Here is a 12,696-nt window from a genome sequence, read left to right on the forward strand (position 1 = left end):
AGCATTGAACACTGCACTTCATGTAAGCCATATTATGGAATTGTCCAAATTCCATATTATGGAATTGTCCAAATACAATTCCATATTATGGAATTGTCCAAATTGGCCTTATACTCCCCTCCACTTGTATGATGGACAATAGAAGGGCCCTCATCACTGTATAGTCCAATCCTCAGAAAGTGACATGGGAATATCTGCAAGGGGAATTTCTTGCAAACTAAGAATGGAGTTCTTAGGCAGATGTTTGGAAACCACTTTTCATTGTCACTGTCCCTTTGGACACACACAAGACATCTGGGGGCCATAAAACTACCAGTATTGTTACTGGTGATGTTGCTGAGCCTCCTAATTATCCAGCTCAGAATATGAATTGGGTGTGATTATAATGCATGCCTGTATTCTGCACCAGGCCCATCTCCCACTCCTAGTTCTTCTCCGGCTCCTTCTTCCCACTCACCTGGCTCTGGCTGCAGCAATGGTGACTCTCCCTGCTCCTCCCTCTCTGCCAGAGCATGTTCCAAGTGCCAAGGAGGGAGGGAGAGGGAGGGAGGATGAGGGAGAGTGGGTGAGGGAGGGAGGCCTATCTTTCTCCTTGCTGCCCAAACTGAAGTTGCTGTCAGAGTCCAGCAGCCACAGTGATAAGGTAAGCAGGGCTAGGAGCTCATGGTGGGGAGCTGAGAGCCTGGGAGAAACTGCTACAAATACACTAAGAACATGCCAAGGGTGTGTGTGTGTGTGTGTGTGTGTGTGTGTGTGTGCAATAACGTTTTAAAGAGTCTTCTGCAAAATTACTCATAATTGCGGGTTCCAATACGAATTGAGCTGAGGAGAGTTTGCCCCTCACTATATTGCCATCAGAGCCTCGATATAGAACGATATCTGAAAGCAGGATTGAAATTATATATTAATGCAAAATTTTGCTTTAGCAATGGTTAGGAGATAGTGGTCCCTGAACTTGGGCAAAACCTGTGATTTTGCCCAGCCTCTCTAGAATTTTGCTGAACTCAAACAGTGAACAGACATCATTCAGAACTTGTCCAAACCAAAATGTTGCAGGTTCCACCTGGACAGGACTCTAGATATTCTGCACTAAACAAAAAGTTGAGGTAACTTAAATTTTGTGCCACGAAAACCTAAATTATACTACTGACATAAATTATGCTTATTAAACATAGTTGCATAATGTTTGCATGAATTCTGTGTTTGCTAATTATGAAGAGAGGCAAGAAGCACACTGAAGTCTTGAGTACTGGAATTCAGAGTTGCCCCTGCTTCTGAGATTTTTCCTAAATAAATAAAGCACCCCTCTTGCTTGTAGAGGAAACCATATGAGAACTCTAGTATGGAATGATGAGAGCTATGGATTGTTCATTCTCAGGGATCCTGATCTATGTTTTGATCACTGTACAGCCCAAGAATATGACATCAACCTTCTGCATATAGATAATTCATATTGCCAACTAGGGGTGTGCAAACCAGCTTGGAATCGAGCCGTCTTGAGGGCTCACCCTCGAACTGAACTGGAGGGGAGCTGGTCCAAGGGTAAGCTGAGCCAAGCCTAGCTTGAAAACCCGCTTCATGAGCCAGCTCGAGTAAAGGGGAATCCGGCAGTATGGGGAGGGGAGGGGGGAGGAAAAATGTAGTCTTAGTCTTTCCTTTACCTTTTAAAAACACTGCTGCTGCCAGTGGAGCCACAGCATTTCGGGCCACAGAGTGGACAGCCTGTCATTTGGGAGGCTGGTGGTGGGGAGGATGGAAGGAGCCCCCGCTGCCGCCTCTGCTGGTGGCTTGTTTTTAAAGGTAAGAGAAAGACTAAGGCTACATCCACCACCACCACCCCCGCAATGCATTTAGCCCTTTATTTATAAAGGGGAATCTGGTAAGGATTCCCCTTTACAAGTATACCCAGCAAGCCCCTCAAGCCAGCTCACGAGGTGGCTCGACAGCAAACCAGACTGGGCCCCGGCTCGATTGAGCCTTAGCTGCCCAGGGTGGATTGAACTCGGTCCGGATTTGAGCTAAACTGGACAAACTGGTTCCGTGCACATCCCTATTGCCAACTAAGGCTGATGATGCTCTGCGAGCACATGGAGTATTCTCCTTTGCCAAGACTCCAAACAAGGAGAATACAGGACTAGATCACTCTGCTGTAGTCGCAGTTCTTGCATCTAAGCTTGCTGGATCAAGCTCAGGTCTGTTGGTGGTATTCATATTCTCTCTTTACCCCACCATTTTTATAGCAAAAAGGGGAAACCAAAAGAGGTGGTGCCTGAATAATCAAAAATGGAAGTTAGAAGTATTTCTAAGTTACTAGCTGACCCCGCACAGAGCATCTGTGTGCTCTTTGGGGCCGGCGGTTACCTCTCCCCCCGCCTTCTGCCTCAGTCTCTGCTTCTGGCCCCAGCCACTTCTCCTCCCCACAGCCACTTCTGTCCCCCCTTCTTTCCCCCCTCCTGGGCCTTGCCTCCATGGCCGGGCCCGCCACCTCTGGCCTCCATGGCTGGGCGGCGGCGGCGGCAACCAAACCTCCTGGGTGCGCCTCAGCCAATCAGGCGCATCCGTCACCCAGCCAATCAGCTGGGCTCTGGGAAGCACATTCCAAGGCACACTCAGGAGAATTAATATAATAGCTGTGACTATTATTAGTTTTACATGTATTTACCAGCATGATCCTAACTGTGTTCACCTTGAAATATTGATTGCAGCAGGATTAATTCAAGTATTTGTGCCTAGAACTGCAGACTTGAGATTTCATATCAGATGTAATCACAGGCACATACAAACAGACAGACAGACACTTACCTACACTGTTGTGCATAGGCATGCACAGATTTGGCCCTTTAATTTCAGTATGACTTATGTACAATATCACAATTATTTCTTGACATATTTTTTATCTTATCCCCATGCCAAATGCAGATAAATAGTGCTAAGTATTTAAACAATAACAATTAATAGCTTTTTAAAACTTGTTTTTAAATTGTTATGGCTATTTAATTGGTGTTTTATGATGTTTTAATTGTTAATTATTTTATTTAGTTTATACTTTTTGTTTTGTTAATTGATTTTAATGGTGTTTTTATGTAAACCGCCCTGAGCCTTTTGGAAGGGCGGTATAGATTTTTAAATAAATAAATAAATAATAAATAAATAAATAAATAAATAAATAAATATTAACTTTTCTCACCCCATACCAGATACTGTATTTTATCCTAATTGTATAATCAAACTTCATACCTGTAATAATTTTTTCTCCTAATGTTTAGGCTGTGAACCCTCAGGAGCAGAGTTCATGCTTTCCTATATTTTTGTACAAAACTAGCAGTTGAAGTGCATCTTTGAAGCAATATATTTATCAATAAAGTGTTCTTTTATTGGGACTGAAGCAATATCTTGTGTCACAAAGCAGATTTCAAAGTTTAAAAAAAATCGTTAGAAAGCTGGACCTATTTTCTACAATTCTGACATCATCATTTTCTCCTGTTTCCACTACTAATTACTGTGATGGTTCTCACTTCTATTGCCACATCTCTAAATAGACACACATTCGGTATCAGCTTATTGTGTTGGGCACACTGCAGTGATATTCTGTGATGACAGTGAGACATCTATTTCTATGACCACCAGCTTTTCAAAATAGGGGAAAGAAAGGGAGTTGAAAAGCAGTGTCAGCTTGATTTGGGATAGTAGTGCAAAAATGAAATGAATCACTGGAAATAATTTTGGCATGGCCCTAGTTTAAGTCTTCTTGTCCTCAAACTATTTGCTGAATTGAGCTGCTAAGGGAAAGCAGTGAGATGATGACCTGGTAGAAACATCTGTTCTTTATGGTGCATCTTAATTTGAACGTAGCATCAAATCCAGAGATGATCTAGGTCAGTGCTCCAAAACCTGTAGCACATCTTGCTTTTCTCCATTAATTTGCACCACATTCACAGGAGAATTTTAAAACGACATATTCAATTGCAAAGTTGTGAAGGAACTGCTGGGCTAAGCTGACCTGACTACATATTGAAGCATTATCTTCATCTTTCTGGTTCTATCAAGAAAAAAGGCTAGCAGCATAGTATATATCTTTTGGAAACCTAAAAGTTTTAACAGAAGCAGGCATCTTTTGAGTTGCCTGGAAGAACAAAATACAATAGAGCTTAGAAGGTCTGAACTGCTAATTATTGCTACTCATAATGCTATACACACAATCCCTTCTGGAGCAGGGAGGGCTGTGTGGAGGGAGGCAGGGTTCTACCTACTTTCTTCTCAGATGATCCGTGTGTGTCCTCATGGGCACACCATTGTGCACCCACATGATCCACACTGCTCTGTGTAGCACAGATCACCGGAGGCCAGGATTCATTGTCAAGGCCTCCAAGAATCGCTTGATGCACCATGTGAGTGTATCATTTTGCATGCAGCCCAAGTACACAACTCTGTGTGCAGCCCACGCATACAGATGACCTAACCCAGGTAAACATGGCCTTCCCTAGGGGGGTGCAGGGCCTCCTTAACATTTCATATCATTATGCAATCATACTGATTGATGACATACAGTGTAAATAGTGTGAGTGAGGTTTTTGGACATGTCCAACCAGCTTGGACATATAATGCATTTCTAAAGAAATAAAAATAAAAAGCACAACACATGCTTCACAGTTCTCAGACTTTCTGGGTTGCAAATCAACTTGAGCATAGTGCATTCATAAACAAACAAACGATATATTGTTTGTTCCAGAAGTTTTTGTAATTTTTTGCCATGAAACAAGCCACTTATAGGAATTTTTGGATGGTGTTTTTTTTTAAAACCAACAATTTGTTCAATCCACTTCAGTTTAAATATACATATTCCTCCCACCCTGCCCTACATCTCTGCTCAATACTAAAGCCCTATGCCAAGTCATTCCAGGACAGGTGATATAAAGGCTGGGGCAGAAAGCAGGGTGTTTAGCCTTTTTAAAAATGAAGGCAAAGGGCAGATTCTGCCATATGGTGGGGTGGAATGATGGTCTAAGGTGGGGGGGCTTCAGTTCCAGACATTTTTTGTAATTTTCTGCCATGAAGCAAGCCACTTATAGGACTTTTTGGATGGGGTTTTTAAAATTAAAGAAAAATATTTAAAAACCAACAATTTGTCGAATCCACTTCAATTTAAATATACATATTCCTCCCACTATGCTCAATACCAAAGCCCTATGGCAAGCTAATTCCTAAATATTCAAGGGGTGGGGGAGATAACCACAAAAAGGAAATCACATCATACCTCCATTAGCAAGGCTAGGCTTGGCAGAGGGTCTGCGGAGAGCTCTGGTGCTGGACACTCTCTGTCTGCCTGCCAGCTTCTTTCCTGAGCTTCAGACTTCAGGGAGGCCTGCATGGAGGCCTGCCCACCCACCGGCAGAGAAGCCTGCTCACCTGCCGAACAGATAAGAGGTAGGAGAGGCAGAGTTATAGCAGTTTGCATGGGGGCCTTTCAAGCTGCACACCGACACAAAAGATTGGTTCTGTCTGGGCTGCAGGGCAAGATAAGTGGCTGGGACTGGGGAAGAGAGGAGGGCAGGCTGCACTGCAGTGTGCCCAGAGCGGAGCCTGTGCCAATGTGGGGCTCGGGGCAATTGCCCTGGTTGCCCCGCCCTAAGGGTGGCCCAGCAGGTAAAAGTCCAGGTTAAGGACCCGGGCTTGCAGGGGAGGCAGCACTGGAACTGGACTCAATCCCAGCACTGCACATGAGCAGCCCTACCCAGGGTAGGGCTGCTTGTGTGCATAGCCTTATTGTCTACATGGAAAGTATTAATCAGAGGGCAATAAAATGCCCAGCATCAGGGTATCAGTTTGATGCTAGAAAGACTGGGTCCATGCTTGAAATGCTAGGTTATCTATCTATGGTCACTTAGAGCAGCTTCATGCATAATATTAGATTGTGAGCCCTTTGGGGACAGGAATCCATCTTATTTATTTATTATTTCTCTGTGTAAACCGCCCTGAGCCATTTTTGAAAGGGTGGTATAGAAATAGAATAAGAATAAGAATAAGAATAAGAATAATAATAATAATAATAAGAAGAAGAAGAAGAAGAAGAAGAAGAAGAAGAAGAAGAAGGATGATGATGATGATGATGATGATGACAGAAAGTAAGTAGGAGAAAACCACTCATTCCTGGCAAGAACATAGGAACATAGGAAGCTGCCATATACTGAGTCAGACCATTGGTCTATCTAGCTCAGTATTGTCTTCACAGACCAGCAGCGGCTTCTCCAAGATTGCAGGAAGGAATCTCTCTCAGCCCTATCTTGGAGAAGCCAGGGAGGCAACTTGAAACCTTCTGCTCTTCCTAGAGCAGCTTCATCCCCTGAGGGGAAGATCTTGCAGTGCTCACACATCAAGTCTCCCATTCATATGCAACCAGGGCAGACCCTGCTTAGCTATGGGGACAAGTCATGCTTGCTACCACAAGACCAGCTCTCAGAATGCGCTACCAGTACTGCAGCCTCTTCTATGTCATCCAAGCCCACCAATGCTGGGTGGAAATGTTGAGTTCCTTTCACCACTTGACATTCACCTTCATAACCTACAACTGAATTTGGGCAGATAACGTTTTGCTGTGAAGAGACCCTGACATTGCCTACCCAACATTGGTGAGTTCAGACAACACAAGAGAGGATGCAGAACTAAGAGTGCACTCTTGCCAAGAACTGGTGATTCCCTCCTGCTTACTTGCCATGTCGTGAAGCCACCCTTAGAGAATCATCAAGACCTTTCCTGCTACACAAGACAAAAAGGGGTGTATCATCATTCCTGGAAAAATCAGTAAGAAGGAAGCTGTGATGGGACATTTTACCAGTAGTTAAAGTGGCAAAAACAATGACTAGAAAGGTGAGGATAATAAAGAACATTGTCAAATAACATACAGGCAATTTGAATGAATTCGTCACCTAAGTTTTGTGAAATACATCTAAGATTTCTGATGGGATTAGCTAGCCAGACCTCAGAAACACTAGCTTTTATATATGAATGCTCATGGAAAACTCTAATGACTAGAAGGCTGAAGAGCAAATTTAGTGTCTAATTTTGAAAAAAGATGAGCCAGGAAATTACATTCTACTTTGATTAATTTCTATACCTGGAAAGAAATTAGAGTAAATAATAAAACAATTCATAGCACCTAGACAAAAATGGAATGATTAGTATTAATCAAAGTAATACTATAAAGTATGAGTAAATGATGGCAAACTGACCCTGGTTGTCTTCTCTGACAAAATAACTGGATTAGTAGACAATTGTGAGGGTTAAAATATTATCATTAGCTAGACTTCAACAAAGGTTTAGGCTTAATTGCACAAGGTATTCTTTTAAGCAAATCTTTGGAAATATGGACAAGAATAAATGATTGACTTCTTGACTAAATTACTCCTGAGTATGCCTACTGCAATTAAGTAGTCCTTTTGAGTAATTCCTGAGTCTTACTACTGAGTAACTTTGTCAGCCAGTGACTATAACATGAATAAGCAATGGGTGGAAATATTATCTGTAGAAGACAGCAATAAATGGATTTATATCAGATCTGAAAAAGAAATACAGCAGGATTCTGGGGTTATTCAAAATATCCATACTTGGATAGAACAGGTAATACAGTTATCAAAAGCACAGTTGAGAATTGGGGAAAATGCAAAAATAAACATCAGAAAGATGGGGAATAACAACTAAATTATTTAAATTATCATTTAAAGTATTATTATTAATTAGTGAGATATTTAATGATTCATAGGAAACAGGCATGATGGCATTAGTTCTACACTTTGCAGGCACACACATTCAGCAGATGGTGATAGCACAGCCGATTCAATGGTACTGCATTCGTTTCCAAGTTGTAGGTAACTGATGATATGGAAGCTTTGGATTTGTACTTCTGAAACAAGAGTGGTAGAAATTGTTTTAGGATACAGCATTACGATTCTCTCTTATTACCCAAGCCCATGTTTTTGAGTGTACAAACTCTTGATGTCAGTCTCTTGTTTGCACCTGCTCTCAGCCTCTCAATTTGAGTAACAAATCAATTTAAACGAAGAAACAGTGTACTTGCATTGAGCTCACTATGAGGGTCCTTCCTATAATATTCCTTTAATGACTTGAGCCCTAAATATTTGAAGGACTGCCGTTTTCCTCAGGTGTTTGCCCACCACATCAGGGCAGCAAAGGAGGCTCTGCTCCATGTGCTGACATCATGGAAGGCTAATCGTGCACGCGGGATAGGGCTGCTTTAGGCAACTGTTCTACAAAGCTGTTCTCTTGCAGCTTTGGGCTCTGACTACTGTGCTGGTTTGCTGCTAGGATTACTCAGTTTATCCCTCTCTTTGTTTTTAATGTTTTTATATGTATTTTAATTTTGTGATGCTCCATTTGTATATTATATTTTATTGTTTGTTAGCCATCTTGGAATGTTATATGAGAAAGTGGGATACAAGTATAAATAAATAATTTAACTTATTAATCAATCAATCAATCAATCAATACTATAAAATGAAGTGATGTGTGGACAGTTCATATTTGTGTGAAATTAAGGTTGCGTGTGGAGGAAGTGGGAATGCAAAGGAATTAATAGGTCCTGTGGGACTTTAGGACGCTAAGCGTAGCTGTTCAGTGGAAGAGGAGTGTTCTGAAAGGAGGGATTTTCTTATCTATGGAAAGTTTAGTCTAGCTTGGGATATCTGGATGTGTTTGTTAGTTTGGTGAAGCTTGCAGCTAACACACTGCAAGAAACCTAGTTGAACAATAGCATGTGGTGAAACAGGAGACATTGAAAAGGTAACAAGGAGCATATTAAAAAATGGCAGATCAAGTTGAGGACATCCTTGATGATCAAGGGCACTTAGAAAGTATGCCCATACTCATGTTAATTGAATTGTTTAGGGCCAACTTCCACATTTGTACTTTAATAGTTTGGGTTTTTTTGAAATCAACAAATATGTGGGATACATCTTTAACATTTGACTCTAGCTAGTCTAGGCTGTGTGGGTTTTTTATACCCCTTCTGCAGAACTTTCCCCATTTTTCAATATCAAGATGTATTACTGTGAAATGATACTAAAAGTGCTATCAAGTACCCTTGAGGATTGCTGGGGGTTGCCATTTCCCCCACTCATCAGTATATTGTGGGCCAAGTTCTTTTAGAAGTTAGTGTGGCACAATAAACTAAGCATGCAACATTGATCTCATATGAAGGGATGCCATAAAATGGATGTAAATCACCCAGAGACATGAGAAGTGGTATATAAATGCATAAACAAACAAACACAATATTCCAGATTCTAAAATCTGATTATTTAGATTTAAATAGTTTAAAATGGTGATGTCAAGGAGAGCTGACTGTTCCAGTGACTTTAACATGTTAAATCGGAAGCTCTGACATAATCCATGTCACAAAGAGGATTGGCATCAGAGACTGAAATGGTCAGGCAAGGTCCTCTGAAAGGTTCACTGCCAATCCCTGAGAGTAGCTCTGTGCTCACCATCTTTGAGGTCATCCATACAATCAAAAACTATGTCCTACCTAGGTTTGAGAACTGTTTGTGCTCCCAATCTTGTGTGGAAGTGAGAAGTGCGGTGAGAAGGGAAGCTGTGTTTTAATTTTGATTGGAACAGTGGCAGTGGGTAAAGGGTGCTTAATCCTTCCTCCCCATGCTGGTTAATCAACTGAAGCTACCCCAAAGGGGGCAAAAATAAAATAAAAATGCAGGCACTTGTATCATGCCTGTGGTTTGTTGTTTTTTTTAAATCAAAGGAGGCTAATAGATTGAGGAAGGGATTTAGATCACAACAATGGCATGGGGTTAAGCATCCTTTCTCCAGTGCAGATGCTCTAAACAAAATCCACCCCCCACAGCACTTTTAAGGTTTAAAAATAATCAGAAGGCAAAATAACACAGCACCCTTTCTGACATTATGCAAGTCCGAGGCTGGTCAGTAACTATGTAGAAACCCAATGCATGCCACCTTGCGTTCCACAAAGGAAGAAAGGCGGGACATACATAGCAGGTCTCCTACATCTCTTCTTTGTCAGAGTACATTTTTCCTCATGCCAAACTGTTGGAATGAAGCATACACCATTCTACTTCTGTGAGTCCATGTACAAAGGGAAATAACTGCACCAATATTCAGAGGCTAATTAGGAAACATGATGCTGTTACAATTATAAAGTTAAGAAGGGCTAAGTATAATCAGTGGTTAGAAGGGAAACTGGGAAATCTCTTGTTTAGAATATGGAGACTAGGATATGTGTGTAAGAAGTAAATAATATATACATTTTGATTTTTTAAAAATGTCCAAAAGCAGTGCAAACTTTAGAAGAGGTTGCAGTACAAAGATGGAAAAGAATAAGGCAGTTTAAGAAGTCCAAAGACAGGAGTTCATACTGTGTTCAAAATACAGTAATTCAAGATCTTCCTAGACTGATGGATGGTGTGGAAGGTTTTCATGAGGATGACCCATTGCTATTGCTGTATTATGCCATACTGTAGAGAGTTAGTCTGGATCTAGTATATGTATGTGAGAGACTGAACCTGAGGTAGATTCCCAACCAGTACAGTTTAAACACAGGTATTAAAGTCTGACAGGATGCTGTTTTTCATAGCCAGGCCATCAACCATCCCACTATGCATTCTGAATCTTTTACTTGTACCCAAACTATATTCTGGTGAAGGCAGCAAATTCTGATGGGCAACAGAATATGGCAACAGAGGGAGATCTAATTGGCAGTTGTCCTTAACAGCCAGTGAGTATCTATTTTGTATTGCACTTTTAGCAGTGAAATCTCTGATGCTGATTGGCAGCTGATGTGACACCTCAGAATTTAGAGCTGCTCAGAGAATACAGCAATGTACAGGCCAGATTCTGGGAGGGAAGGAAAAGGTGTTGGATTAGCTGAGGTTAAAATCTCACACAGGGGATAGCTGAAGATAAGAGATCCCAGAACTAAGAGGAGGGAGCATAGTGGGTGCCCTGAAAGAATTTCACAGTGCTTAAGATCTGGAGGAGCAGTATGCTATGGGGGGAGAGAAAAGGGAGTGACAAAAAGGCTGGGCAAAAGGATGGCTAAAGGCAGCAGGGCAAAGGAGGTCTGGAAAAACAACAACCAGAAACTAGAAGAAACTATTGCTGGTGGTGGAAACATGGGGTTGGAGAAATAATGGACCAAGTAGAAAATAGGATTGGAACAAAAGTGCACGTAGGGCTTAGAGAAAGGAAGGGCTTTGCACTATTGGTCTACTATGCTGGATCTAGACTAGAGTCTTAAGGGAGTTCTGTCAAATGTAGCTTCTGTCACTGCAGCATTATAATCTGACAATTCTAATTGACAATCCTATCTGACAAGGAACAAGTGTGGTGATGGGTACACATTTTGCACATTGATTTGAACCTAATCAGCAGATTATTTAGTTGTAGGTTCTATTTTTTAAATATAAGGATCAGAAGCTGACAGTAAAATAAAATTACATACCATCCAATTTTTTAAAAATTCTAGACTAAGGAGAATGTTAACCAAGTAGACAGTGCCAACAATTACACTTATATGACAGAACACAGAAGTGGGGGGTGGGGGGAGGAGAGAAGGATGGAGGGAAGAGAGAAGGAACAAACATCCCCCACCCCCAGAAAGTATACACCTTATGAACTTTTGGCACCCCTGTATGGTGATGATTTCTCAGGGGACTCGCATTGACTGACTGCTGTACTAATACAGACTAGGGTGTTATAAGAGTGCTAGACAATTACTGGAGTCCCAGTTTCAAGTCCTACTCAGCAGTCCTGCTCACTAGCTGGGCTTGGGCCATCGACTATCTCTCAGAAGAGAATTGCTGGGATAAAACTGGGGTGGGAGGAGAGAACTATGTACACCACCCCAAACTCCTTGGAGGTAGGGTGGCATGAACATGTCATAAACTTTAGCAGTGTTTTAAAAAAAATGCAATCTAGAAAATGCATCCCTGACTCACTTTGCTGCCCAAAGACCACATAGAGAGAAACAGATGAGCAAGTGAAAATTCAGTTTAAATTAAACACCTGTGAGTCAAAACACACACACTTTTTGGCACAAAGAATAAGCTATTGATGCCAGTAGCTAATTCTGAGAAGTACTGGTATCTTACATCTATTGGTTTATGATGATCAGTCCAACAGAGAATGGCTATTCTGCGCTAAGGAACTTTGATGCCTTGGACAGTCTGGCTTCAGACATGCCTTTCAGTACCACAGTTTGACAGGTACCACGTTTATTTGCTGCAGCATCCTTGCTGGGCAGGAACACAGATGGGCATCTGAGGAGATCTGGGGGCTCTGCTGTATGCTTTCATTGCTGCTGTTTTATTTGGTCAAATACCAGCTACTTGTCGGTTTTTTTGCGGGAGGGTTCTGCCTCTTCCTCTTGGTGGCCTTCTTCCCCCCAACGTCGTCCTATTCCCACCCCCACCCACCCACTGCTAAAGATGCGTGAGTGTGTGTTAGAAAGAAAGAAAGACTCAAACCCAACTCATCCTAGTTGTAACCCTGGGCAGGAATCTCCTAGTATTTCCAGTCCCAGCAGGCAGCTCCCTCACATCACATCACAGACTCGAACGGCAGTGGAGGGAAACGCCATCCTCCAATCTCTCCGATTTTTTTTAAGCAACCTAAACCTTTCTCCCCCCCCCCCCGCACCCACCGATCTCTCTT

The sequence above is a fragment of the Hemicordylus capensis genome, chromosome 5 (assembly GCF_027244095.1).
Source record: "Hemicordylus capensis ecotype Gifberg chromosome 5, rHemCap1.1.pri, whole genome shotgun sequence".
In the NCBI taxonomy this organism is placed as follows: domain Eukaryota; kingdom Metazoa; phylum Chordata; class Lepidosauria; order Squamata; family Cordylidae; genus Hemicordylus; species Hemicordylus capensis.